This window comes from Mus caroli, unplaced genomic scaffold, assembly GCF_978045245.1.
Source record: "Mus caroli unplaced genomic scaffold, Mus_caroli_1 scaffold_8, whole genome shotgun sequence".
Lineage (NCBI taxonomy): Eukaryota > Metazoa > Chordata > Mammalia > Rodentia > Muridae > Mus > Mus caroli.
In genome coordinates this window covers 56782543-56806326 of record NW_028227263.1, presented here as the reverse complement: position 1 = coordinate 56806326, position 23784 = coordinate 56782543, and the positions used below count along the sequence as shown (strand labels likewise).

The window sequence follows — 23784 nt, the reverse complement described above, 5'->3', positions numbered from 1 at the left end:
AGAAGAAGCAAACAAAAACCCAGGACCATTTCCCAGCGTGGGAATGCAATCCTTTCTAACTGCAGACTTTGTGTGCTGTAGACAATGCCCAGGGCACAGGACTAAAATACTACCAGACATCCTTTGCTTGTCAGATTTTTTTTTAGTAGGCACAGTAAGTTTATTTTAAACCAAAGCCCACAACTTTGTTGTGAGGCAGGTAAGCGGAGCACCAAGTAAGATAGATCGCTGTATGGTTTGTGTACTAATCAGACAGAGGGGCCACAGGTTTAAGATGTGGTCCCCAGTGGCATCTGTCCATTAACTGACATAGTCCCTGCTCTCAGGATATTAGCACACAGCCTAGGGGCTGGGAGCTGCTCAGGCTAATAGGCAGGACAGGAAGGTGTGAACAATGGGCTTTGCCTCCATAATCCCAGGTCTCAGCTGAAAAAGGTTTGAATAAGAGCCTCAATTCTGGATGGGCAGGTAGAAACACACAGCTCTGTCATATTTCCTGTCTCTTTATTCCACTCTTTTTCTTCCTCCCTTTCTCTCTTCTTTCCATTCTTCATGCCCAAGACGGCTATTAATATGAGAGAGAGTGTGTATTGGGAGCAGACTGTAGAGACTGAGCTCACAGACTATGCCAGGAGTAACAGAGAACGATATTCTCTTCCTTCCCTCCTGACTATACTTCAAAGGCAGTGAGCATCAGAGGTCCAGTGGCCTGCTCTCTTCTCAGCAATACCATCAAATGGAGGCTAATGACTTAGCTGCATAAAGCCCAGATGTCCCAGCCTAGATGGTGGACAAGCAGCTTCACGGTATTGCCATGGTAACTTGATCAGATAGGAACTGAGAGCTTGGCTTGAAAAGTAGAAGTATCAAATGCATTGACAACCTCAGCATCAATTTACACTGTATAGTTTTCTGTGTACCAATTACTATCCTAAGCTTTGTGCATGTACTAACATTGCACATCTCTTAATAACTTTGGAAGCTAAGTGCCATTATTATCCCCATCTTAAAATTAAGGCACAGAGAGATTCAGAAAATTGTTCAAGTGAGGCTGTTCAGCAGGGATTCACATCAGAGCACTCACACTTCTAAGAAAATACCACTCACAACTACATGCTAGAAAACTGCATGGGGCTTTCTAGAGTAAATAATGCAACATCAATGTCCTCATGATGTCATAGGTCTTTTCCATTTAATAGCCTCAGGCCATTCCACTGGGACCCAGCAGCCTGTGTGAAGCCCACATTATTCGACCATCACTGGGATCTGTTACAACTCCAAAGTTCTATATTGTCTAAAAGTACAATCTGCCTCCTTCCTGACTATCCACCAGTACAACAGGACGGGCGCCTTGCTCATGACTCCTGTATTTTCCACCCACATGGTCTCTGTCCCAACAGCCTGTCAAATCTGCCTCCCCAGGGTATATCTATTGCAGTCCGTGTGTCTGGGAGCTGCCTGTCAATCCAAACCCACTCACTGCCCTGCAGTTGCTTCTCTACTCCTACATCAGGCAGCCCTCATGCCCTACCCTGAAAACAGCTTCCAAAAGCTTTGCTCTGTTAAATGCTGTGCTCTTTGGAAGAGTCACAGATACTGCTTGCTTTATAAATAAAACCTAGGCTGTCACAAGTCTTCTTTAATCAGATTTCTCCACCCTGGCTCTCTCATTGTTTCCTTTTGCCTGTAACTAAAGAAAGCACAACCCCTTATTACTGGTTCTATACCTTTTTTCTTTTGCTTAATCTCCTAACCCCCAAAAGGATGGAGTGAACTACACCTCATCTTCATTGGTACCTAGAAAGCCCTACAGCCCCTGGTAAACACTGCTGATTTATGAAACCTTTGTGATTGCATCAAACACATAAATTCTCTTCCCCTATGCCCCCCGAGCACTGTCCTATTTCACTCCTGGCGTGGGAAGAACATTCACTTGGGTTTAGAAATGATCTTGACCTGCAGCTTAGACACCTCTGTAGATTCCTTCTCCATTACTACCACGCCCAAAATCTCAACATCCTCAACAGCCTGTCTGTACCTTCTCACTTCTCTTATTACATTCCTTCGCCATGCTGTTACCTTCTAGTGTTTTAATTAAATGATAGATGTTATTAGCCAGAATTCCTACAACAAGCCTTATTGTAGGCTTACTGTAGATTCAAATTCTGGATTTGCTGGGGAAGATTCTTTAAGCATGCTATGCTCAGTTTCCCAGCCTACAAAATAAGACCAATGCTAGAGTCCTTCGAGGGATTAAATGAACTGAATCCTCTCCAAGCTCTCAGATCAATATGTGATATACAGGAAGTAATTAAATGTCTACCCGATGCTGTGGTGTTTCATTAGTACCATCCCTCTGTGACACAGTAAGCAGAATGGAGATGATAAACTGCTTTAAACTTTTGGGGGGAAGTTTCTGTGGCCAGAAACTAAGAAACCAAATGCTCAGCCATGTTGGTGGTGACTCAGTGGTCAACACCAAAACACATACCAGATACACACAGCATTTTCCTGTGGGAACCCTCGGCATCCTGACTCTGAGTCTCTGGGATCTGGAGCTATGGGGTGTGTCAGAGGAGAGTGACAAAATGTGGCCTCAGCTGTGGTGGCTGACTCATGAATGGGAGGGTTGAGGGGAAGGAATTCTGAAAACCCTTCCTCCCCACACGTTTCCTGTCAATCCAGCCATGACCCGAGGTTTGCACTTTTGTGGAGAAGCAGTGTTCATGAGGTTTAACCAAAGGTTACCCTGAGGGATGCTTCACTCACTCCTTACTACCGCTTGTCACCTTTCACTACCCAAGGCCCAGGGTATGACTACTTAAGCTCTATGACTACTTCAAGACCCTCATCCAGGTGAATGGGAGCTTGTCATATGGCCAGTTTTCCAGTATGTGACTAGAGAATTGATACTTATGGTGTTGGAAGGAGCCTCAACCTTAGCGATGGAGCCTATGGAAACTTGTTATTTGTAAATGTGGAGACTGGCTGAAATACAGAAGGAGAAGTAGATCCCTAGGGACTAAGTCTCAAGTTCTCTTGCTCTTCAGGAAACCCTTTCAATAGATCTGCCTGTTATGCCTAGCCCATGAGGACTAGGCAGATACAAGCCTAGGGAAGCAAGCTGCAGCATTGAACACAGCAAAGACTGCACTACTCAGCTCCACACAGCAGTCCAGCTGACCTCTGAGCTCCTCCACTTACTTTGGGCCTCAGCTAGTTTCCTGTTACTTTCCTAGCAGCTTGTGAGATTGAAGTGGTGATGTTGTCCCATGAGAGCACAGGTGCCTTTTCTCCCAATATCTCCTAAACACATCGCTTTTCAAGCTACTCAGTCCATCAGACCGTGGCTTCTGAGTCAGTAGTGTGACTGAGCAGGGATAGCAGTCACTGTGTTGCTATGGACAAGATACCTAACCTCTCTGAACCTTCATTCTTCATCTCCAATGTTCTGTAATAAAGAGATGATGAAATAGCCCTTGCTGTCTCACAGAACACTGGCACATAGTGGGGAGTACAGTTTCCATTATTAATGGTAGTATTGATTATCACAAAAGCTCTCCCAGACTGTACTTTGCCATGAGGTCCAGAATTAACAGACAAACTAAAAAGAGTTGTCCTCCACCTGAGTATCACGACTCCTTTGAGGATCAAACAACCCTTTCACAGAAGTTTCCTAAAAACCACTGGAAAACACAGATATTTACACTGCGATTCATAACAGTAGCAAAGTTACAGTTATGAAGTAGCAGCATAAATAATTTCACAGTTGGGGCTCACACAACATGAGGAACTGTATTAAAGGGTCATATCATTAGGAAGGCTGAGAACCACTGTCTGAAGACAAGACACTTTTGATTTGGTGGGCTGAGCAAGGTGCTAAAGTTTTTTAAATGTTTACCAAGATTTGGATTTACTACTGGATTTACGACCTCCTCATGGTCTAGGGCTGCAGTGTTGTGTGACTCTGGTTGTTCATCTTGTTACACTATTCACAGTTTAAAGGCCATTTGGAAGTGGGACAGCATTAGCACAAGAAAGCCTTCAACTGGATCCCTAAGTTGTTGGTCCCTCTTAATGAGCTATACACCACCAAGATATTAACGTGAGGGGAGGCGAATGCAGGTGAGCAGAAGGGTTGAAAAGCTGGACTTTAGAACTGGCAATCACTGTGTTCAAACCTAAGTTCTGCCATGACCTTTAGCAGATTCCTTGTTCTCCAAAAATCGAGCAGCAGAACCACAGTGGTCAAGCTGCCTTTTTTTTTTTTTCCTCTTGGAGAAAAAATACAATCTTGAACCAATCACATTAACTAAGTATATTTAAGTATATTCAATAAACAGCATATAAGAGAATCAAACATGAGTAGTAATTCTGCCTAATACATTTTTTAAATTCACACAGAAAAGACAAAAATGTAATTGTGGGAAGACTATACTAGATTTGAAGGAGCTTAAAATTTGTATCAAAAATGGTTTCCAAAACTTATTTCAGAAAACAGATACCATTCTATTTCATATTTTCCCTAAGGGACAAAACTGAAGCCATCTTTAAACCTAGAGCCACTCTACACTTCATATTTTATCATTCATTTTTTTCCTATTTATTCTTTCATTTATTTACATTCCAAATATTGCCCCCTGCCTGGTCTGTCCATCAAGAGTTCTTTACCCCACCTCTCCCTCTTTCCTCTCATTTTAAACTCATATAAGTTAAAAGAAATAAGATAATTCAACAGAAATGATTGGAAACAAGAGCAGACCGTTGTAAGGGACAGTGGCAAAGAAACAACAATTAAAAGGTACTTCATCAGTAATTACAAAAATTCCAATTCAAAACTCAATGACATATCTAATGAGGACAAGAAAGAGTTAGTACTACCAAGTAGTACATTTGGCAAAGTAATTAATGTGTTAGAGATTCAAAATTGAAAGAATTTATTTAAGGCAAGGAAAAACAAAATATTTTGCTCCAACCAACCTATTTACAAAATATTAAATGGATAATGCTAGGAAAGTGTGGGATTTAATAAAGCAGGATAATTATACAACTGCTTTTTTGAAGAAATGAAGTTATACTTTCAGTCAGTAGGTTATTCAGACAGCAAAGGATCCTCAAAGATCTTGGACAGGGGAAAGTAAACAATTTTTGAAAGAAACTCCATGGAAAATAATATCAGTAGAGATGAAAGATGTAGAAAAAATGGAAAATAGCAGATAAGTTTTGGAGAAACTTTTATCAAAACAGATATATAAGAGAACATAACTAACCCTATAATTTGCAGGAAAGAAAACTCTGGTCTTTTGCCTGATCATCTTGTGTGGATATTATTTTTAGACTCCCTTATTTTCCCTGAGTGAAAAACAAGCTCATATCAGGTGGAATTTTACCACCTACTTCAGCCTACAGGTAAAGAATCATGCACAGGTAACACTCAGGGGACAACACTTCATCTGTGTAAGCCAGACATGCATAGGATACAAAACATTCTTTCCATGGTTGCCATTTTAAAAATTACTTTTCTCCTTTCCATTCAGCCCCAAAGTCTTCAGTTATGGTGGAAATTCCACAGATAAAATGACCATCCCAATAATTCTGCACATACTGAGTTCTATTAGAGTTGAAGTAGTTTTTAGAATAACCAAGGAAAGGGCAGAAAGACTATATTTTTTCCTGGAGATTGTTGTTCAGTTTTTATACAGTTAGCAATAGTGGCTGTGATAATAATAATAATACATGAAAAAAATAGTTTTCAAACACTGAATTGACATATTTGATGATAACCCCAAACTCCTAGAATGTTGGGATAAAGTTAAGTATATTATCATGAACACTAACTCGACAAATGTGCAATACAATACAATTCTATATCAATAATAGAGCATGATTTGGGGTAATTGAATAAAAGAAACATAATCTCTCAAATTTGGAATTAAGAAATATATCTTCTTTGCATTTCATTTTACTGCCTGTCTTTCATCATTCATGGGCAGATCTAAAAAGAAAAAAAGGGACCCCTATATACTTTCCCTAGAGAAGTCATCCTACTCATTCTTGGAGAGCATTAATTCATCTTCTGGTGTAAGTCATAAGAAGAAATAACTATTGTCATTTCCTTAGTGGTGATTGATTATGATGAACAAATGCTTGAAGCTTGAGACTTAGGAAGAGAAAAATTTGGTATGGTGAATCACATTGCATTCATCTAGAACAGAATTTGTCCAGGTGTGAACTGATAATTCTCTGTTGTTTAGGTAATCATCAAAATCACAAGTATTCTTGTCACAAATATGTGACTGCAAACACCCAGCCTTCTTGATTTTCTTTTATGAAAATACAAGTTAGCTTTCATCTTAACTGGCCTTAGGACACGGTGACTTGGAATATGTGTCTAAATCAATTACAAACCATCACTCTAACACCATCTGAAGTAATTACATTAAATGGAAAAACGATTTATATTGGCTCACATATTTGTTTTTTCTTTTCTTTTTTTTTTAATATGGAAAAAACATTTTATTGCTGCATATTGAACACTAACCGGCTACTTTGCTCACTTCTCAGTTTTCCTCTCAGTTCAGTTTCTTACAGATTCTGTTGTTAAGAACGACATGTGCTATTCTTGCTCAACCCACTTCACACTGAAACTTCATTCCCTCCTGTGATATGGGCTTTGGGACATAATTAGATGACTAGCATGGAACTGACCAATTAGACAGATACCTTAATAGAAGAGAAGAACTTTTTTTTTAAATTTCTTTTTTTTTTAATTTTTAATATTTTTATTACATATTTTCCTCAATTACATTTCCAATGCTATCCCAAAAGTCCCCCATAGCGCCCCCCACTTCCCTACCCACCCATTCCCATTCTTTTGGCCCTGGCATTCCCCTATATTGGGGCATATAAAGTTTGCAAGTCCAATGGGCCTCTCTTTCCAGTGATGGCCGACTAGGCCATCTTTCGATACATATGCAGCTAGAGACAAGAGCTCCGGGGTTCTGGTTAGTACATCATGTTGTTCCAACAATAGGGTTGCAGATCCCTTTAGCTCCTTGGGTACTTTCTCTAGCTTCTCCATTGGGAGCCCTGTGATACATCCAATAGATGACTGTGAACATCCACTCCTGTGTTTGCTAGGCCCCGGCATCGTCTCACAAGAGACAGCTATATTTGGGTCCTTTCAGCAAAATCTTGCTAGTGTATGCAATGGTGTCAGCATTTAGAAGCTGATTATGGGATGGATCCCTGGATACGGCAGTCTCTAAATGGTCCATCCTTTCATCACAGCTACGAACTTTGTCTCTGTAACTTCTTCCCTGGGTGTTTTGTTCCCAATTCTAAGAAGGGGCACAGTGTCCACACTTTGGTCTTCATTCTTCTTGAGTTTCATGCGTTTAGCAAATTGTATCTTATATCTTGGGTATCCTAAGTTTTGGGCTAATATCCACTTATCAGTGAATACATATTGTGTGAGTTCTTTTGTGATTGTGTTACTTCACTCAAGATGATGCCCTCCAGGTCCATCCATTTGGCTAGGAATTTCATAAATTCATTCTTTTTAATAGCTGAGTAGTACTCCATTGTGTAAATGTACCATAATTTCTGTATCCATTCCTCTGTTGACAAGCTGCCTTTTAAAAGATTGTCTCCAACTCAACCCTTCAATTTAACATGTTACATCCTCCTACAAACCCCGCTGTTTGCTACCTCTGATTGTCCAGAACCTCAAGCATCAGAGCCTGGGGTCCTCTGCTGACTGGGTCAGTCCTTCACCCAGGCCTCTCTGTTCCGTTCATGCCTTTCCACGCTGCCTGCTGCCTGCACTGGAAATGAAATTTCCACAGCAACTTCCAGCCCCCTACAGGCTCTGGCTCACTCTTCCCCAGGTCCTGGGTGGCCCCTATCAGTATGCCTTGAGCATCCCTGACTAACATCTCAGCTTGTTTTCATATCTGCGTCGTTTCCCATTGACTGTGACCTATATGACTCTAAAAAACAAGACTTTCAAAAGCCTTTGACTATCCTGGCTTCCATCTGCAGTGGGACTCATGCCTGTTAACATGGTTATTCATGAAGCAGCAGTTTCTGAGGAGAAATGCTGGAGGTGGGTATTCAAAGACGATGCCAAGGAGTGTGTGTTTCCTCTGGGCCGCAGGCTGATTCTAGAAATGTACTTCATCCTGTTGGTGTCTCTTGGCATTTAAAACTTGTCTGGAGCGAACACTGCAGGAGGCTTGGTTTTTGCCTAAAATTGTGCTGCTTTGAGAGAATTGTATGCAGTGCACCAAAATAGTGCATAAAAAAAAAGCTATGTGCAGTGGCTTATGTCAATAACCACTGCTGGGGGGAGGTAGGTTCCTGGAGCTCACTGGCCAGCCAGTCTACCTAAATTAATGAGCTCCAGGTTCACAGAGAAAGGAAGGCTGATAATGGAAAATGCCTACCATCTACCTCTGGTCTCCACACAAAAGTGCACACACATACCCACACCCACACTCATGTATGTGCACACAGACATGGACAAAAAAATACACAAACATACCCATGAGTGTACAGAGAGAGAGAGAGAGAGAGAGAGAGAGAGAGAGAGAGAGAGAGAGAGATTCTCTCTGAGGTAGGGCTATAGTACATGGAAGCCCTGAGTTTGATCACCACCACACAAAAAGAAACAAAGCTCTGTCCTCAGAAGACAAAAAGGTCTAAGAAGACATTCCCAGTGATCTGCCATTAAAGCAGCAAGATGTATTATGATGTTATGGGAAAGAAGAGAGTGATATAAAACAAAAGCCACAGAGCTGTCCCTCACAAGCCACTCTGCATTTCATTGGTAGGTGGTCCAGCCTTCAAAGTGCTGTCTTTCCAAAGCACTCCAATCAATGTGGTATCATTCAAGCTGCCCTGATTTCCTATCCGATGTGCCCACCACCTGCTCTTTCCCCTTTAGTGGAAATAGAGGAGGCTCAAGCCTTTTGCTGGCACACTAGTGGCATGGCCAGATACTACCATAAAGCACATAGACTGTGAATGCCTCCTCATAGAATTTCAGTCTTTAGTGTGGGTGACAATCCCGCATCATCAGATCCCCTGGGGTTCCTCTGGCTCTGGAGTGCTAAGCATTTCATACTTAGCCTGTCTGGCTCAGTACTTTCTTAAATGCTTTATACTACCCCAGTGTCATGGTTCTGGCTTAGCAGAATTAAAACTTAGCAGTTAGAACCCACATTGCTATTCACATCCAACATGAGTCGTGACTTTTCACCCGGCAAAACTTGTTAGGAGACAGCTGGAGGGACTGGGTAGGTGGTGAAGCCTGGACAGCTGAGTAAGCTCTGAGATTGGCTCCTTAGGTCAGAGTGACTGCTGGCATCATGACCTTGAAGATCCCCGGCCTGTGTTTTTAAAGCCACTCCTGACCCCTGGAAGCCAGCTTTGGAACATGAAGGTTTGGAAGATAACTAAGATAGTACTATCTGTGCTTATATTAGAAGGCTAGGGTACTCACTGACTTCTGTCAGCTTGACACAAACCCAGACTTAGCTGGAATGAGGGATTCTTAATGGAGGAATTGGCTCCATTGCATTGGCCTATTGGAGTGGAAGCTTAAGGGTTCTTTGGAGAGACAGCTGTGTTGGATGGTGTTTTGCTGGGGCAAACACATGAAGGAGTGTTTTCCTGAGATGAACACAGGTGAAAGGCTAAGGCAGACTCATGAAGGAACATTTTGATGAAGCAGACACCGGAGAAAGGATGTTCTGCTAAAGCAAGCACGTGAAAGGACATGCGATGAAGGATTCTTTGCTAACAACACGTATGTGTTGGCCTGCCTTACATTGTGTAGTTGAGGTGCATTTTTCAGAACTCCATAGAGAAAAACTTGTGCTGCAGTTTCTTGCCACTTCTATAGACTTGGGCTGTTAAGCAGAGTGATGTCAGCTGAGACAGATGCATGTGCTGCGACTAGCCATGTGCTGAGGCAAGACCTGTAGAAGACACATGATGTCTGAAGGGCATATAAGAAGGACTCGAGGGACAGTGCAGAGGCTGAGCTAGGCTTGCTTATAGAGCTAGCTGTGCAACCCTTGTTGGTCTCATGTCTTCATTGATCTTTGATTCCCTGAGAGAGGCACAGCTGAGAACTTCTCCTGGTGTCCCTCCTGGTCCCTCTTGCTGATTTGTGCCAAGGCTGAGGCCTAACTGTCTCTGCTAGGTAGTGCCACCACTGCTGCTATTCCGACTCTACCAAACTGCACTGCTGGTGTGTGTGTGAAGTGTTTGCAAGTGGATTGAGCAAGCTGCTGCTGCTGCTATGAACTGAACTGCAGATTTCCAGATAATACAGACAGGACTTGCTCCAAAGAACCTTTCTATGCATGTCTACTCTCCATCTCCTGCCCCCTGTATTCATTCTTTCCCACTACCTCTGGTGGTTGGTGGACTAAAAGGGACGTTAAAGCATTTTAAGAACCATCATTAAAAGTAGGTCTTGAAAAAAAAAGTTTCAGCCTATAAATAAAAGAATGGGGCATTTTCTTGATTAGTGACTGACGTGAAATGGCTCAGCTCACTGTGGTCAGGGGTCTTGGGTGATATAAGAAAGCAAGCTTAGCAAGCTGGTAAATGGTGTTCCTCCATAGCCTCTGCTTCAGCTCCTGCCCTGACTTCCCTTCATAAAGGGCCATGGTTGGAACATGTAAGCCAAATAGACCCTTTCTTCCCCAAATTGCTTTTGGCCAGCATTCTGTCACAGAAAACAAACAAACAAACAAACAAAAAACTAACTAAGATGGCCGGTATTTTTCTATCATCGAGTAAAGCCTTAAGTGGTTATCTTTATACATTCCTATGCCTCAAATGATTAAAGATGTAACCAGGATAAGTTGAATGTAATAGGAATCTCCCCAAACGGGAAATGAGAGGGTCTGGTCTAAAACTTGATATTTGGTCAGCCTCCTTTCTTGACCTGAAAAGGCTGCTTCAGTGTTTTTATTTATTTATTTATTTTTGAAAAGCTTCTTTAAGAAAACAAATTAGTCCAAGTCTGGCCTCGTTCTCTTGAAATGTGTTTTGGAGCCCTACAGACACTGCCGTGCCTCTGGGAATAAATAACCCAGCTGCTCACAGCATTATTGCAAAGGAATACAAGTTCAATGAACTTGGGACACTAGACATTCTCATGACCTGGTGAGAAAGAGAGTGGGGCTCCAGTTTCCAGGCTGGCTTTTCTTTCTACAAAGACAAATCATTAGTGAGGCTCACTCGATCACCAGACAGAAACCACAATCAGCACCATCGTCTTTGGCCTTCTCATCCCCCGCTTGCCAACTGAAAAGAAAACAAGATCTAGACACTTCTTTCTGTGTCCGTTTATTCTTCCCTGATAGTAGGAGAATGAAACTAAGGCACAGAGGCTGCAGAATTCAGTCACGTCCCATACATCGGAGGGGTCCGAGCAAGTCTGCATATCCATTTCCCGACTTTATTGCTTCAACCAGTTCCTAAACTAGAATGTAGTTCCTGGACAGATGATGGAGCACAGAAACATGAAGAGCTTCCAAGAAAGACTGCACACAGGCCCTGAACCTAGCATGGTAGCTTTAATCCTATTGGTACCAAACACCTGTTGTTCTGATGTAGCACACACCTGTGATCCTGATGGTAGCACACACCTGTGATCCTGATGGTAGCACGCATCTGTAATTCTAATGATAACACACATGTGTAGTCCTCATGCTCAGCTGACCAGAATAGGAGGATTGCCAAATTAAAAACTCATCCCTATTGAAAGATGGGAAGAGAGAGTGCCTTATCAAATACTCTGCAAGATCAGGGTGGACTCACTTTAAAACACTGGCTCCCTACCTAAACTTAGCTTGGATGATCTCTTTAAAATTATCACCAGGATTTTTTTAAAATACTAATTTCAGTGCTCACTCTAGAGATTCTGATTGTTGGTCTGACTATGGCCTGGGTATTAGAACTCAAGCTTGCCAAGTAGTTCAAATGTATAACCAGAATTGAAGAATTAAGAACCACTGCTTAGGACAGTGTATCTTAGTTTGTGGGCCTGAGTCTACTTAAACATCTGCTGCCTCAGGAGCAGATCCCAGAAGAAGTTTCTGTACAATATAGGAAGGGTGCTGGTGATGGGAGTAGGCTGGAGTAAGTAGACTTGAGTAGACAGGAGTAAGACTGGAGAGCAGCTGGTCACACCTACTGCCCATGGTGATGGTTGTGGGAGCCAAAAGGTGGCCATTCTTATATACTAGCATGGAAATTCTTTGTGTACTTACATCTCAACTCTCCTACTAGATTCTAACCTCTTTCAGAGTGAGATTCTGGCACCCAAAGATTTCTGTCATCTTCCCTGTTAAACTGTATACTCCAGGAAAGAGGGTATAAGTTAGACTTCTTCACTATCCCCCAGACTACACAGCACAGGGTTTAGCAAATGGTCACTGGGAACAAACATTCCTGAGAAAATGGTATTTCCCTTTTTATCTTTCTTTCTTTCTTTTTTTTTTTTTTTTTGTCATTCCAGAAACTATATTCTCCCCGTCTAAAACTAAGACTATGCTTTGATGCAATGCAACTGAGGCCACTACGAAAGCTTGCTGAGTCTGTAGCCCTCTGGACAGGTTCAGCTAGTGAGCTATTTCTTTGTTCCAGGTACCCAAGCTTCTGCTAAGCATTCAAGCTGCCTGACAGAGGAGACATTAGGACACTGGCTGAGTCCTAAGGGCTGTGATTTTGAGGTTGATACTAAATCCTTCACGAGTCAGCAGAAAAGCTGCCAAGGACATGTTTGCCAAGTGGCCGTGAACGTAGTTCTCAGAACCTTGGTCATTTCACTCTGAGTCTGATTGAAAAATTATATTTGTGGTTGGGCAACGCAAGAACAAAAGAATTATGCTTAATATTGATTTGCATACTGGCAGACAGATTGTTCACTGTTTGAAGAAGGTGTCCTTCTAACCTTGAACCCCACCAAAGCTGAGCAGATCTGGTTGCACAGTCCTCAGAGCCACAGTTACTCAGAGGGAATACAAGTGGAGAACTGAGATTTGCTGAGAATATGTTGGGTTTTTGTAAGCCATTTTATAAACATCAGCCCACTCAGTCCATGCCACACTGAATTTTACCCATGAAGATATTTTCAAAACCTAGGCATAAGCCTGCGCTCCATCTGTCTTGAAAAGTGGGAAGCTCAATCCCTAACAGGGCCTCGGAGGTCTTCCATGGGCTCTCTAGTTCTACCGTCTCTGATGTGGTAGTTGTACAGTGACCCTCACTCCATTTTGCTAGTGATGTTTATATATCTTTGTCCTTCTCTGAAGCATCCTTCTTCCACCTCCCTTTGAGTCCTGCAGCAACCCTCTGCCCACTTAGTTCCTTATTGTCCTTCCATTATCCATAACATCTATCAGGGACTAGGAAAGAGACAGAAGTCACCACATCACCATTTGAACAGCAGTGATGAAAATAATATGATGACTTATTAAATATGTGTTTAATTATTTAAATTGTTTAACTGTTTTGTTTTGTTTTGTTTTGTTTTGTTTTGTTTTGTTTTGTTTTGTTTTGTTTTGTTGGGACAGAGTTTCTCTGTGTAACCTTGGATGTCCTAGAACTCACTCTGTAGATCAGGCTGGCCTCAAACTTAGAGATCAGCCTGCTTCTGCCTCCCAAGTACTAGGATTAAAGGCATGAGCCACTGCCAATATTAAATTATTTGATAAATTTTACATTCTTTTAAAAGCTGTTTAAACCGGTAACATAAAAGAGAAAAGGAAACTTCAAGCTGAGATTGACAAAGTGTAACCTGCAGACCAAATCCAGTTCATGGTCTGTTTTGTTTGACCAGTGAGTTAAGAATGTTTTTATGGGTTTTTTTTTTTTGTAACCTCAATAAACATTGTCAGATAAACGAGCAACAATGATAGCATGTGTCCCACAGAGTCTGAAGTATTTATTCTCTGCTCCTTCAGATGAAAAGCTCAGTGACCCCCGCTCTAAAGTTTCATGAGGTGGCAAGTGTAGGAAGCAGCTGCCATTTCTAGTAAGACTTAGAATTATTAAAATGTAGAAAGCTAGAGAAGGGGCCTGGACCTCTGGAAAGGGAGCCCAGCTGCCTGGTGCAGGCATCTCTGGGGCAGAGTCTGATGGAACTAGATTTATAAGCAGTGAGAAAATTGTGCACCCTCCTGAAATGCTTCCACAGGATGTATTTGCTGCTGGTGATACTGGGATACCCGGTGATACAGGTATCTGGGCAGGTGAAGAACCCTGCCCAGGTTTGGTCCCAGAAACCACTCAGGAAGTAGAAGAAATAAGTCACTTCTCCCTCCGATCTCCCTCCGTTGTTTCATCTCAACAGAGCTAAACAGGGAAGCAGTTTGCAAAGCAGGTCTTTGGTTTGCAGGTTCCCAGTCCTGAGCAACCACCTGACCAGATGGTAGAGAAATAGGTTTGTGTCAAAATCGGTGTGATCTAAACACTAGGATAAGGCGGTTTGCCGTGACGTCACCAGTGCCCTCCATCCTACCTTTATTGGACTGTACATTGTTTCTCCACTTTGTTAGCTATATTTAGTGAAGTACTAGTAAGAACCACATCCCAGAGCACCTTGGCCCAATTTTCAATGTTCCGTCTTGACAAAAAGGCAGTGGGGAGTGACACATTGGTCTCACTTTGCAAGTGATGAAGTTAACATGGAGCTAAGTGAGATCATTTACTCAATGAAACACTCACTAGAGAACATAACAGACATGGAACACAGACACTATTAGTCCAGGGTCTATATTCTTAAGAGGACACTCCAGTGCCTTCAGCTCTCAGTTTCCCTTGTGAGTCTTGCCCAGTGTCTCTCTTGATCTCTTGTTAGACTGGCTTCAAGCCTTTTCTGCTAACCAAATGATCCCTTCAGCCTGCCACAAAGTCTGCCAAATAGGAAGCTCTTCCTAAGTGCTTGTTGAGTGACTCAAATGGAAGAGAAATCTGTGTCATAGGAAAGTTAAGGCAACAGTTATTAATCGGAGTAGAGATTCACACTCCGTCTGGTCAAGGGCTCTGTTCTTCCCAGTCATGAGCTGGCAAGGTAGAGCCCTCGGCTGGCTGGTGACAATGAGCCTCTTGATGATAAGCTGTTTCCTGCATGTTGAACAAATGGTATGTTTTGTCTGTCCTTACAGCTATCGGGAGCATGTGATCAGCTATACTTCTCATTAGGTAGCCATGCTGCATCAAAAAGAAAAAAGGGAAAAAAAAAGAAAAAAGAAAAAAATCACTACACCAGTTGTCACCAAACCTAGGGAGTCAATCTCTGAAAAAGACTTTCCTACACAAGTTATGCTGACTGCTGCTAGTGTCTAATGAGGATTTTGAACTGGGATTGAGGTTTCTTGGGATTTTTACATCACATGCTGATAAAGCATTTATATATTCTTCAATGAGAATACTAAAAAAAATTTATTTAAAATCTCAAGGAAAGCAAATATTCCTTCTGACACAGTTGGACATAGCTAAATGGTGCTCCCTCACCTCAGGACAATGTGATTGCTCCTTCCTACATCATTTCTATCTCCTGTCTCATCACTCTGCCACAAAGGCCAGACACTAGTTGAGCTACATGGGCCTTGTGCAACCCAGTTTCTCTTGGAGGGAAGCTACTGTCCCACAACAGGTCATGAAGCACTCCGAGATCTGGTCTTCAGAGTACCCCATTGTTCCTCATCCTTTTCCACTGATGCCAGTAGAAGCTCACTCAAAAACATCAGAAGGCTTTCTGGGAAGGCAGAAGTGTGGAAAAGACAAGCAGATTCATTCTGAAAGCTCCAGCCTACTAATAAAATCAATTTAGTCAGTGTACCAATCTAACTTTCCTACCTCGTGTTCCTCTGAACAATAGCAACATCAGCAACCTGGGTAAATTAGAGGGGAGAAATAGAGGAGGTCTCAAAGCTGTTTATGAAGTAAACATTGTTTTTACTGGGTTCTGTGGGTTCGCTTAGAGAGAACTATCAGAGAATCTACATTTCACAGGCACTGCACATGAAAGCAAGCCCTAATTCCCCAGGTTATAATAAAACCAAGCTTCATTTCAAGACAAACAGAAAGGAAGAGATTATAGAGGTGCCTGACAAGACGAGATAGTCGTTTTCAGAAAGGCCCAAGGAAATACTCTGACTGAACTCTGGAAGCCCTCAGCTTCCTCCAGTATCCTTTTGTTAATAAGCCAGCTTCTACTTGTGGAACTTCTCCACAGCTCCCATACGGGTTCATATTAGAGTTCCACTTTCAGCCAGATAGTGTGCCACACACATGCAATCACTGCTCCGGGAGCCTAAGCAAGAGGGTCTTAAGATTGAAGCAAGGATGGGCTTCTTAGTGACTTAAGGCCATGCTGGGCTGCATCCTGAAGCTAGCTCATGCATTTTCGACTGTGGTCCATGGGTCCTTTGAGCTCTGGATAATTTTTTTGGTGGTCTGTTTGACTGCACTTTTGAGACATCTTTTTGTGTAGCCCAACCTGCCTAGAACTGATAGCCATCCTCTTGCCTGGGTCTCTCAAATGTTGGGATTGCAGGGAGCTACCGCTATGTATGAGAAAGGGCTCACCCTTTACTGAATGAGAAATCACTCCGCTCTCTGAAAAGACCCATACTGCAACAAACAGAATTCTCATCTCTGAGCACAGTGATTATGTGGCAAACAGCCTTGTATTTTATGTGCCCTATGGCTTTGAAGATGTCGTCAATATGGTATTTTGGTCCTTCATTCTTTCTACTATGGTAACTCTACTTCTCCATCTACTATGGCAGCAAGTATGTATTGTATTTGTTAGTGACTCCCATTGATACCATACTCTAAAACCCAGAACTGCTAAGATTCAATCCTTTCTGTGTTGCAAACGTTTGCATGAACATTAGTTGGTCTTAACTTCTCTGTTTTCCTTCCTTACGTTGTAGTTTCAAAAGGAGGAATAAACAATAAAGGCTTGGAACAGGTTCTTTCTCACACATCCTTCCACAAGTCCTCCAGCTCCCTACTATACAGGCATCATTAATCAATCAATGCCTTCTTGAGCTTGAATTATTCAATTTAATATGTAATACAGCACTATAGGCATTCACTAACAATTTCTGAAACTGATTCCCAATCAAAATTTTAGCATCTCTAGCCTACATTGTCCAAAAAGTTTCTATAAATTTAAAAAATATAAAACTTTCAATGAGAAAAGGGAAATTTCACTTTTTGTTTCAAATATTCATTGTTGTTCTTATATAAACATCCATTCAAAGATCCAGGTGAGGTGCTATACAACTGTAGTTAATTTAGAAGCTGAGGCAGGAGAGTCATGAGTTTTGAAACCAACCTGTGTATTGAATATATGTTGATTTACCCAATAAATATTTTTATATTCTGCTTTAATTCAAATCTCCTGCTGAGCTCTCCCACCATATCCATTTTTTAGAAATCTAAAACTAATCTAAGTTATGGTTATAATTTGTGTGTTGCTTGTCTAGAAAACCTTAGATTAGACTCTAGTTTTACCCTAATCTTGAGTTTTAGGTCAACTGGAGTTCAGATATTCATACACACAAGTGCAAACTTTGGGAACTTGTTATGAAAGAAGGGAAGAAGAGAGACAGGAACGGGGAGAGGAAAGAGGATAGAGAAGGAGAAGGGATGAACCTAAATTTAAGAATACTGAAAGGAGTCAAGGAGAGTGGCACACACTTGTAATCCCAATATTTGTGGGGCTGTGTTGGGAGAATCACAGAAAATTTTAGCCCCTGGATACCCTGCTGCACAAAAAAAAAAAAAAAAAAAAAAGTACTTCAAAAGAAAATATAAGCAAATTCCTTTTAAAGTGATAAAACCAGTCCTAGCCTGTTGATTACTCAAGAGAAATTCTCAGGCCGAGTGTCAGGAATGAAGAATCCTGAGAATCCTGCTCACAAGTTAGCCAAGACTAAGAGCACCATGTAGGTTTTTTGACTTGTTTTATTTTCTTCTGAAACAGTGCAATTAACCCTCATTGTTCATAAGTGTCACAAACTCTATGCCAATAAGAACATCTTTACTTTCCAATGACTTTAGGCCTGGGTAGGATTTCATAAAGTGATGAGGTTTTTTTTTTTTCTTTTTATTAACTACATAGAAGGTTGTATTAAGATGGACAATGAATATATCAAATAGGCCAAGAATTTCCCAAAGCCATCAGGGAGAAATTTGAAGATAGTAAACATCAATGCAATTTTTGGGCTTTGTTTGTTTGTTTTGTTTTGTTGTTTTTTAATTTCTGATCTGAACTCAGGACAGAAACACTCTGGTCTGGACACTTCACTGAAAAGCCTGGAAGAATCCCCTGACATCAACAGACCCCTGGATCCCACCCCAGGCCTTGTTTGGTAAGAAGCTGTCTCTCCAGGAGCTTGGACAGAGCTGTGTTTTTTAACCAGTCACAAGCCTGAGAGACCTCACACTCTGATGGGGAAATGCTCTGAGACAAGGGACTAAGTAAGGGTCAGGTGAAGCCAGTCTGCTAAAAACACTTGGGCGGAAGTTGTGGGGAGCAGAGGTTGGGAGATTTGGCTGAAATTTTAAAACTTTTGAACAGGAAAAGGTGTATTATATTAAGATAAACAAGAAGCAGGAGCTACCTCAGGATTGGGGTTAGGGTTAGGGTTACCGGAAGCTGTGCCTGTCGTCTCTCCTCGAGGAAATCAATGAAAAAGCAGGGGCATCGGGCACAAATAAAAACCAACAATGAAACAAACTCGCCTTCCTAACGCACCCGTCACGCGTGTGATCAGCGTGATCAGCGTTCTCTGGTGCTGTGTATTGTGTTATAGAGAAGGACTGCATTTGCAACCTAAGGATCTGAGTGCAGATTCTAGCTCTGCAGACCCAAGCTTAGGCAAGCCCTTGCTTTTAGATAGGATCTTAACCAGTTGAGTGTCTGGAGTCACAATGAACAACCCGTGAGAAAATAGCAAACCTCCGCAGGATGGCTAGCCAAAATGGCTGATGCCTTTTTGATAAGAGAGAGGACGGAAAAACTTAAAAAGCAAGCCGGAAAACTAAACCTAAAGTCACATCTTAGACCATTTTACGAGAGCAAATTGCCTCAGAGGGCTTCACGGGCGTGAACCGATACCCGGTTATTATGGTTAGAAAAATACTTACAGTAATGACTGCACTTCATGATAAGGCTGAGCACATCTATCCCCTCTGCTTAAGGTCAGGAACATGAGTCATACACTTCACTTTAACAAAGCATTTACTGAACAGCTCGTAAACACCAGTTAATATGCTCAGGGCCATTGATCCAAGGGAAGATAAGACAGATGTTTGCAATCTGGCATAGGAAATAGATAACCAAGTGTTCTTATTTTTCAATTTTTAGCCCAAAATATCAAATTTTGCACTTTCAAAGCCATCTAATTATCTCAGAAATTTTAGTTTCATGAAAAGCCTCATTCCCTGGGTAACTGAATTGTTGCTATGGATTCCTTTTGTTCTCATCGCTGGAGGAACACTAATTAGCTAACCAGGCTCACACCCAGAAGATGAATTTGCTGCCCCTAATTAATGTGTGATGCTCAGTCCACACCCTTCCTTCTACTTCCAAAGCGGATCACATTGAAAAGCAAGGTCAAATTTTGCAGCCAAAAAGAAGCTTAACCAATGCCATATGTTCATCCCTCGGTATAACAATTCAGACTGCAGGCTCAATATTATCCTATAAACTTTCATATGAATAGCTATTTCTGTGGAAAAAAATATTGCAAGTTGTTTGACAAAAGGCCTGTATTTAGTAGGGTCAATGACAAGTCAGACTTAAACTTCACTCATTTTTATGAGTTTTTAATTTGAAAAAGTGCATAGTGTATTATGAATGTTTGTATATAGATGTTTTTACAAGAACACGGGTGCATGTGGAGGCCAGAAGAGGGTGCTCGATCCCCTGGATCTTGATTTATTGGAGTGATTGTGAACTACCTGATGTGGGTGCTGGGAACTAACCTCAACACCTGTAACAACTGTACACGCTCTTAACCGCCAAGCCATCTCCCCAGCCCCTGGTGTATCTGCATTGCCTCCTTTATGAGAACTTTGCAGGAATGTTCTTCACATCTATTACCTCATTTAACCTTTGTATTAACTCTTTAAGGTCTTGTTATGTAGTACAATTTTTAGAACGAGGAATCTGGAGATATATGATATGTATTGCACAGTCTGTGATATCATATCCTGTAAGTGGACCTGAACTCAAGCCCTCTCCTGTAGCCATTTCCAACAGATTGAACCACTCCCTCGTGGGGAGATGTGGGAAGCTTATGAAACTCAGAAGACCCACAAGGCCCTTTTCAGAGGTGACATAAGCAATACCCTGCTGTGAGAAAGGAGACTTTTCAGGTGCCTGACTCCATGAAGGTTGTACAAGGAACTCCAGTAGTGCAGCTGTCATGATTGGTTGCCAATGCAGGGGCGGGGCTTTCTAGCTGCCCAAGTCACCTGAGCTCTTGTGAGCAATACCAGTAAACTCACTGGTTCTCCAGGCTGGACTTGGAACAGAACATTTCTTTGGTCTGTTATTGTCTTCTCCATGGTGAATATAAAATGGATTTTCCCCAGGAAAAGTTATACATGTCCTGTCCTCTAGGTTGGGTAATATGAAATAATTTGCTTCACCTATATACCCACTCAATGGCTTCTACTATAGTTTAATATCAAACCTTTGTCATTTAGAGTGTAACTTTGAGATCGGGTTGCAGATCTGTGCTGCAGTTTAGCACCCAGAAGGGGAACTGTGTATGTGAGAGGGCCAGAGTGTGGTTTTCTCTAGTCTTTGGTTATTTTTCTTTCCTGTTCACATAGCTTGTGGTTAAATTATTTTCCTTAGACTTTCATACTAAAATAATTTGCCTTTGGATAGAGGCCAACCATAGACCATTTTCAGTGCTTTGCCAGATTGTTTGTTCTGAGCAACCCAAACGAAAGAATTTCCATGTCTTAAATGGACATTTGTAAGTTGTGCGCTTGGGCAGCCGGGGCTAGAATATGGGGGTCTCTTCAGAATCTTGCACGCTCTTGCTACACCTACTTTTCGGAAAAGACCCAACAACTACATAGAAAAATGAAAGTAATGACCCCCAAATCCCACCTCAGATCCCATTTCCAGATTCTACTAATAGATGCTTTGTGTTGATTCCAAAATTGTAACAAGGCCTTTTAATTGTTCTACTTTTTACATAATCCTGCATTTCTATTTCATAAATTCTTAGTTACCAAAAAGAAACTAAACTGGAAAGAGGCACTCTCACACTAAGTAAATGGGTACTTATTTATGCCTGTTATAACACTAATTATAGTCACAACATTACCGTTATAATGGAAATTATTCCCTTTGTATATAATAGCTGAACTGAAACTCAAAGAAATAATTGTCCAAGGCCAGTCAACCATAGAAAATGCCAGCTTCCCGACTCCAAATCAAGCCAGACTACAGGGTTCTTGTTCTTCATCTTTTAAAAAATTCGGAGTATTTTAGATTCACAGAGAACTTGTCCACATAGTACAGAGAGCTCACCCCTCATCCAGCTTCTTTAGGACATAACATTTCCCTGGTTTACTTGTTGAAACACATGTAAGAAAGTGATGTTGCCCTATTATTATTAAATAAAATCCAGTCTTTAGTTGGATTTCAATCATTTGCCACTATTTTTCTGTTCCAGGACTCCATGCAGAAGAGCAAAATGCATTTTACTGTGATGTCTGGGATGATATCTTAGTGTCTTCTTATCCTTCACAGCTGTGAGGCCCTACTGCCCAAACACCCTGTAAGATGTCCGCCGCTGTGTTTACTCATATTATTTTCCTCATAATTAGACTGAGCTATTTGAGGGACAGGTTTCCACTGTGTAGCCCAGGTTAGCCTGGAAATCCATTCTGTCTCAGCTTCCCAAGTGCTGGAACTGTAGGCATGCACCTCCATATGCCTGACTCGTGACCTTTGTTCTAGCACTTTCTGGTACTATTGCTAGTACTTTTAGACATGTTTATGTCCTACATTTCTATTTGTTGTTCTGTTTCAGGTTCTAGTTCATACCTGGTATGAACTAGAACCTCAGTATGACTTTCTAAAATTTTATTTTAAGACACTAATTTAATTGAAAACCCCAAGATGACTTGCATATTTCTGTAAGGCTAATAGCAGCTTGACAGTTGGTGTCAGCACTAAATTCCTAACGAAATAATGTTTTAAGTAAAAAGAAGTTCCAGTATTTTCTTGTTGAAAATTGTTCTAAGAGAAGAAAGCTTAAATATCACAAAGGGCTTATTCAGGGGGACATGACTGCTGTTTATGATAATAAAACACTTAAAAATCACACAAGGGCCTCACAACAGGGACGCAGTTAAGTAAATTATAGCACATTTGCAAAATGATGTATTATCAGCGTCTTAAAAAGACATTTACAAAGGTGGGTCACAATATGGACACTATTCAGTTGAAGGGAAAGATACAATGATGCATTCCTTTTCGTCACAACTAACAACACAGCCATTGTTCGAACATGACTACAGGAAAACACAGAAAATGTCAACAATGGCTGGCCCGGGGTGGCCTGATTTGCCACTCTACTTTGTTCAAATTTTCCATACATTCCATGTCATTAAGATGTTTCTGAGTTTGTATTGTAAGAAGAGAAAGAGAGAGAGAAAGGAGGGAGGGAGGAAGGATCCAAAAGAAACAAAAATAAAACAAACAAACAAACAAACAAAACACCCTCAAAGGAATTTGCTCTTAAGCCACTACAAGAACATCTGTGACTATAAAAGATTATTACTTTAAAGAGTCCCAGAGAGTAAGACCTGTGCATTAGGCCTAAATCCACCCCCTAGCCACAGCACCACCAACAGGAAGATGCTAACATTTCCTGAGTAGGGAGCGTGGGAAAGAAGAAAGAGGTTCTCCATCTCTCACAGACGCTCAATCCACCACCACAGCCTTGCAAAGGCAAGGACACTCCCAGAGAGAAAGATGGGCTCTTCCTAGCTCTGTGATATTGAATGAGTCATCTCACCTCAAAGCCTCTATTTCTTCATCCTTCAAAAGAACAAAGTTAACGCCTGCTCTTACCTGGAGGTAAAATCCAACCAAGACAATGACCGTTGTTAAGAAGCAGAAAGACAAGACAAAAAAGAAAAGGTCCGTGGTAAAAAGAGCACCGACCCCGGAAAATAGGAGACCTAGATTTCTTGGAGATGAATGCTTTTCATTTGGCATCCCTTACTATATAGTCATTCTACTGACAGCCCAGATAGAACAGAAACAAGTCTCCAGGCTGCTTATATGACACAAAAACTCTCCTGGACTCACAGCAAAAGTATAATTCATCCCCGTATGTTAATGCCAATCCATTGCGGTTCAAAAGAGGGCAACCTGCTTTGGAATTCTCACTCCATAATTTATTAGCAGAATCACCAGGACAAATTATTTAAACTCTCTTCCCCAATTCATTCTTTAAGGAATCTTCTTGGTTTGAGACAGCAGCTGGAGTTGGCAGCTGTCCTGACCCAGTACCCAAGCTGCATAAGAACTGGCATTTCTGGAAAACAGTTGGATGGGTACTAAGCAGCTAAACACGTACCACACATGCAACCTGCTTCCCATCAGCAGTCTCTGTCTCAGCTCTGAATTGCAGCAAATGCTCATCCTTTTCTCAAAGCTCCGTTATTAGTCACATTTGTAAACACAGGTCCTCCGTGGAAACT

At 41.5% G+C, this 23784-nt stretch overlaps 1 protein-coding gene across 3 annotated transcripts in view; it reads left to right on the top strand.

The window, feature by feature from the left end:
- Positions 1-23784, top strand: part of Me3 (malic enzyme 3) — a 190046-nt gene that overhangs the window by 24512 nt on the left and 141750 nt on the right. Inside the window, exon 2 of one of the 3 annotated variants that reach the window (XM_029479566.2) lies at positions 18320-18413. The exons of the other annotated variants lie outside the window; for them this stretch is intronic. The gene's annotated coding sequence lies outside the window, so the exon portion shown is untranslated. The remainder of the gene's footprint in view (positions 1-18319; positions 18414-23784) is intronic. 3 annotated transcript variants of the gene reach the window in all.